The 6797-nt window shown below is 39.2% G+C and overlaps 1 non-coding gene across 1 annotated transcript; it reads right to left on the bottom strand.

The window, feature by feature from the left end:
- Positions 1-4257: 4257 nt before the first annotated feature.
- Positions 4258-4364, bottom strand: LOC138431167 (U6 spliceosomal RNA). Its single transcript, XR_011253572.1, has one exon. It is a non-coding gene; the product is annotated as a U6 spliceosomal RNA (small nuclear RNA).
- Positions 4365-6797: the final 2433 nt, after the last annotated feature.

Genomic DNA, 6797 nt, shown 5'->3' with positions numbered 1-6797 from the left:
ATGCTCACCCCGCCTTCTTTCAAGTGAATCAGCTCATATGCTGGCAAAATGCTTGGGGTATGATGGTAGTGGTTCTAAATGTCACAATTTTATACATGCACCTCTCTATAAGTATGAACAGTCTGAAATTTTACTTTACTTGCAAGTTTAAAAATAAGCTAGCTTGCTGCCTTCATGGTTGTTAGCAGAAGACAAGAAATCACTAATCAGAGAAAAAGGATGGTTTGTTATTCAAAGTAATAGCATTAGTTGGAGTAAAAGCATTTGTTCTAGTTCACTTCAGATCAGTTCAGTCGCTCAGTCATGTCCGACTCTTTGAGACCCGATGAATCGCAGCACGCCAGGCTTCCCTGTCCATCACTAACTCCCAGAGTTCACCCGAACATATGTGCATCAACTCAGTGATGCCATCCAGCCATCTCAACCTCTGTCGTCCCGTTTTCCTCCTGCCTCTAATCCCTCCCAGCATCAGGGTCTTTTCCAATGAGTCAACTCTTCGCATGAGGTGGCCAAATTATTGGAATTTCAGCCTCAGCATCAATCTTTCCAATGAACACCCAGGCCTGGTCTCCTTTAGAATGGACTGCTTGGATCTCCTTGCAGTCCAAGGGATTCTCAAGAGTCTTCTCCAACACCACAGTTCAAAATCATCAGTTCTTTGGCACTCAGCTTTCTTCACAGTCCAACTCTCACATCCATACATGACCACTGGAAAACCATAGCCTTGACTAGATGGACCTTTGTTGGCAAAGTAATGTCTCTGCTTTTTAATATGCCGTCTAGGTTGGTCATAACTTTCCTTCCAAGGAGTAAGCGTCTTTTAATTTCATGGCTGCAATCACCATCTGCAGTGATTTTGGAGCCCAAGAAAATAAAGTCTGACACTGTTTCTACTGTTTCCCCATCTATTTCCCATGAAGTGATAGGACCAGATGCCATGATCTTCGTTTTCTGAATGTTGAACTTTAAGCCAACGTTTTCACTGTCCTCTTTCACTTTCATCAAGAGGCTTTTTAGTTCCTCTTCACTTTCTGCCATAAGAGTGGTGTCATCTGCATATCTGAGGTAATTCATGTTTCTCCCGGCGATCTTGATTCCAGCTTCTGCTTCTTCCAGCTCAGTGTTGCTCATGATGTACTCTGCATAGAAGTTAAATAAGCAGGGTGACGATATACAGCTTTGACGTACTCCTTTTCCTATTTGGAACCAGTCTGTTGTTCCATGTCCAGTTCTAACTGTTGATTCCTGACCTGTATACAGGTTTCTCAAGAGGCAGGTCAGGTGGTCTGGTATTCCCATCTCTTTCAGAATTTTCCACAGTTTATTGTGATCTACTCAGTCAAAGGCTTTGGCATAGTCAATAAAGCAAATAGAGATGTTTTTCTGGAACTCTCTTGCTTTTTCCCTGATCCAGAGGATGTTTGCAGTTTGATCTCTGGTTCCTCTGCCTTTTCTCAAACCAGCTTGAACATCTGGAAGTTCACGGTTCACGTATTGCTGAAGCCTGGCTTGGAGAATTTTGAGCATTACTTTACTAGCATGTGAGATGAGTGCAATTGTGCGGTAGTTTGAGCATTCTTTGGCATTGCCTTTCTTCAGGATTGGAATGAAAACTGACCTTTTCCAGTCCTGTGGCCACTGCTGAGTTTTCCACATTTGCTGGCATATTGAGTGCAGCATTTTCACAGCATCAGCTTTCAGGATTTGAAATAGCTCCACTGGAATTCCATCACCTCCACTAGCTTTGTTCGTAGTGATGCTTTCTAAGGACCACTTGACTTCACATTCCAGAATGTCTGGCTCTAGGTGAGTGATCACACCATCGTGATTATATGGGTCATGAAGCTCTTTTTTGTACAGTTCTTCTGTGTATTCTTGCCACCTCTTCTTAATATCTTCTGCTTCTGTTAGGTCCATACCATTTCTGTCCTTTATTGAGCCCAACTTTTCTTGAAATGTTCCTTATTATCTCTAATTTTCTTGAAGAGATCTGTAGTTACTTAAGGCTTTATCGCTACCAGGTGCTAAAAAGAGGAGCATGGTTATCTTCATAGGCCATGGATTGCAGAGCTTTAGGAACCCAATCTCCTACAATGGGTGAAATTGTATTTCCTGTTGTTCTGGAGGAAAATGCTTGCTCTACCATCTTAAGCTTTAATCAAACCTGCCTTTGCTCCAGAGGGGTCTAGATATTGTCTTCTAAGACTGTTTGCTATCTAAACATCTGTAGAAAGATGATTTGTTTTGTTTAATTTTATTGAAGTATAGTTGATTTCCAATGTTGTATTGATTTTTCTGTGAAGCAAAGTGACTCAGGTATGTGCGTGTGTGTGTATTCTTTTTCATATTCTTTTCCATTATGGTTTGTCATAGAATATTGAATATAGTTCCTATGCTGTATAGTATGATCTTTTTGTTTAATCCATCCTATATATAATAGTTAGCGTTTGCTAACTTCAATTCCTTTCCTCTGCTACTCCCTCTCCCCCTTGGGTAAAATCACAAGCCTGTTCTCTGTATCTCTTTTTGATTCATAGATACATTGATCTGTATCATATTTTAGGTTCCACATATAAGTAATATCATACAGTACTTGTCTTTCTCTTTCTGACTTACTTCACTTAGGATGATAATCTCTAGATCATATAGTTAACTTCTCTCCCTGGTAGGATCCTACCCTATTTTACTTTCATCCTTCTTTCCAGTGACAGATCGTTCCAGGGTTCTTTAGTTCAAGAGCCTTCTAAGTCAAGAAAAACTTTCTAGTTATTCTTATGAAGCAGTGATAATATTGATATCTATAACTATAAAGCAGTATAAAATAGTAAAAAAGAAAACCTAGAAAACAGTATAAAAGAAAAAGACCAATATCACTTATGAATATTAAGGACAAACTAGTAAATTTTACTAGGGTAAAATATTAGCAAACAGATTCAATCTCACCATGAGAATGTAATACAGTATCACCAAGTGGAATGTATTCCAGGAATGCAGTTTAGGTTTATTATTAGAAAATCCATTGATATCATTTACTAATATATCTAAGGAAACAATTATATGATATTTTTTTATATGCTGAAGCCTTTTACAAAATTAGATACCCACGATAATAAAAACATTCAATAAAATAGACATTGAAGGCTACTTTCATAAAATCATAAAGTATGTGTAACATCCTAAAGCCACTATCTTACTTAATGGGCAAACACTAGAGGCATTTCCACTAGATTCAGAAACAAGTCAAGGAGGCTACTTTTGCTGTTATTCAAGTTGTATTTGAGATATTAGCCAATTCAGTTAGACAAGAGAAACAAATCAGGGGCATAAGGAAGGGGGTTAACAAGTAAAACTATCTGTATTTGCAAGTCAGGGACATTCAATAAAATATCTGAACAGTACTCTTTGAAAGCGTCAAGGTTATACAAAACTAGGGAATGAATGGACTCTCACAGAGTTGGAGGGTACTAAGTGAAAGAAAGTGAAAGTGAAGCCGCTCAGTCGTGTCCGACTCTCTGCGACTTTGTGGACTGTAGCCCACCAGGCTTCCCCGTCCATGGGATTCTCCAGGCAAGAATACTGGAGTGGCTTGCCATTTCCTTCTCCAGGGGATCTTCCCAACCCAAGGATTGAACCCAGGTCTCCCACATTGCAGGCAGACGCTCCAATTAAATAAAAATGTGAGACATTGAATTATATCCTTGGAATGGGGGGGAGGGGGGAGGGGAAGGAAGGACTATAACTGGGAAAACTGGTGAGATTTGAATAAGGTCTATAGGTTGGCAATATGACTGTGTCAATGTAGTTTCTGGGTGTTGATAATTGTGCTCTGCTTAGGGATGAGTTGCTTCCCTGGTGGCTCAGAAGTTAAAGCGTCTGCCTGAAATGCGAGAAACTCGTGTTCGATCCCTGGGTTGGGAAGATCCGCTAGAGAAGGAAATGGCAACCTACTCCAGTACTCTTCCCTGGAGAATCCCATGGAGGGAGGAGCCTGGTGGGCTACAGTCCACGGGGTCGCAAAAAGTCGGACACGACTGAGCAACTTCACTTTCACTTTCTAGGGATGACTAGTTCAGTTCGGTTCAGTCACTCAGTCCTGTCCAACTCTTTGCGATCCCATGAATCGCAGCACGCCAGGCCTCCCTGTCCATCACCATCTCCCGGAGTTCACTCAGACTCACGTCCATCGAGTCCGTGATGCCATCCAGCCATCTCATCCTCGGTCGTCCCCTTCTCCTCCTGCCCCCAATCCCTCCCAGCAAAAATATGGGACGCTTCACGAATTTGCGTGTCATCCTTGCGCAGGGGCCATGCTAATCTTCTCTGTTTCCTTCCAATTTTAGTATATGTGCTGCCGAAGCGAGCACAGGTGGAGAGTACATGGAAACTGTTTTTGCTACTGTTCTTTGTCTAAAATTATTTCAAAATGAAAATAATAAATGACTGTAGCCATCCCCCCAGCGGATTCTAATGCAGGCTAAAATGTGAAAAAGAGTGCCCTAGAGTTACAGTCCTGGTTTCTTTGCTCTGGCTGTATTTCCCTATGGGGGTGATGGTCACTCATTCCTATTTCTCAAGTGGGACAGTAAGAACCAGGTGGCTCTCCCCTTTGCTTTCCACTTTGGATCTGTGAAATGTCTTGCTTTATTGAACAATATTTCATGCAGGTTGCCTTCCCCAAGATCTAGATTTTGGACAAAGATGAGAGAATGTTAGAAAACTATTTGACCAATGTTCTTGTCATGTTTTCCAATCTCCTTATCAATACTAAAAGCTAACATCTGCCTTTTCCTGATTCCATCTTTCCAAGGATTCTGAACTTGTAGAGTGGATACCTCCCTGTAACCCCAACACCTCAGTGAATTAGGTATGATCAAGAGATATGAAGTCACATGGTCAGTTTAGGACATCTAGTTCAGGCCAGGCAGTTTCCTTAATTAATTCCTGTGTGCAGGTAGGAAGATACATTTACCAAAGGATAATAACTTGTCATTTAAAATAGATTGGGGAACATACCTAAAGCCATAGAGAAATGTCCTGAAAAATTCCATGTATATAAATGTATGATAGAAGAATTATACACAAGTAAGTGAGGAAAGGAATAGTTTTTTGAACGTGTGCTGGGTCAACTGGATATTCGTATACAAAAGAATAAAGAATGAAGTTGGGCCCTTTTCTTACATCATAAGCAAATGCTAACTCAAAATGTATCATAGACCAAAATATGAGAGCTAAAACTTTTAAACTTTAAGAAGGAAATATAGGAGTCAGTTTTCATGATCACAGATTAGGCAAAACCTTCTTAGATGTGAATCTGAAAGCTCAAGTGAAAAAAGAAGAAAATTATCTGAACTTCATCAAAAGAAAAAAATCATTTGTGCTTCAGAGGAAGTGGAGACAACTTTCAAGATAGTAAAAAGCCATAAAATGGGAATGAATACTTGCAAATCATTTATCTGATAAAGGAATTATATCCAGAATATATAAAGAACTTCTACAATTTATTCACAAAATGATGCAGAAACAAATTTTAAAAGAGGCAAGGGATCTGAATGGACATTTCCCCAAGAAGCTACACAAATCATCAACTAGCATATGAACTGATACTTAACATCATTAGTTATTAAGGACATGAAAAGCAAAACCACCTTATGATACTACTTCACAGGCACAAGGATGTGTCCAGTTAAAAAGTCTGATTACAAGTGTTGGCAAGGATGGGGAGAAATTAAAACCCTCATACATTGCTCTTAATGACGTAAAATGGTGCAGCTTTGAAAATTGTTTGACAGCTTCTGAGAAAGTTAAAAACAGAGTAACTGTGTACTACAGGAATTTCACTCCTCGCTTGCTCTCTTTCTCTCTTATACACACACACACACACGCACACACATGCGCACACACACACGCACGTGCGTGCGCACACACACACACACCCAAGAGAACAGAAAACATACATCCACACAGAAACTTGTACACAAGTGTCAAAGCATTAGTCACAGTATTCAAGAGGTGAAAATAACCCAAATAGTCCACTGATGGATAGATAAGCATAGTATATCCATACAATGTAATATTATTCAACAGTAACTAGTACTGAAGTACCGATATGTGCTTATAACATAGATGAACCTTGAAAAAACATAGGTTAAATAAAAGAAGGCAATCACAAGAACAAGTATCATATGATTCCAGTTAACCAGAACAGGCAAATCCATGGAGACAGAAAGCGTATTAGTAGTTTCCATGGCTGGAGGATTGGATGGGAGGGGAGAGGGGGTGGGAGTGACTGTTTCTTTTAGGGTGATGAAAATGTTCCCAAATTAATTGTGATGATATTTCCACAGCTTTGTGACTACATGAAAAGCCATTGAATTGTACATTTTAAATGGGTGAATTATATGGTATATGAATTCTATATTCCTCTGAATATATGAATCAATAAATCTGCTTTTAAAAAAAAGACTCAAGGAAAGAAAAAAGCTCATACAACTCTATTAAAAACTTAACCTCAAAATCTTTAAAACATTGACCATGATTACTTCCAGGAAAGAAAACTAAAAGTTGTTATTTTCCTCATTACACAATTATTTTATTTTCTACTTGCACAAACTATATTTTTAAAATAAGAAAAAGCCGAGATTTTAAATTATTAAAATGTGAGTAAAACTGGCAGTATAACAAGCTTCTCAGCATGCTTAAGAGAGCTATGCGTAGTGAAAAACATCAGTATGAAAGATCTGTTCATCACACCCTGGGATGACAGTGTCTCTGGACTGAAATACATTTGACCCAAGTTC

This window comes from Ovis canadensis, chromosome 26 (genome assembly GCF_042477335.2).
Source record: "Ovis canadensis isolate MfBH-ARS-UI-01 breed Bighorn chromosome 26, ARS-UI_OviCan_v2, whole genome shotgun sequence".
NCBI lineage: Eukaryota > Metazoa > Chordata > Mammalia > Artiodactyla > Bovidae > Ovis > Ovis canadensis.
This window is presented reverse-complemented; position numbering and strand designations above follow the sequence as displayed.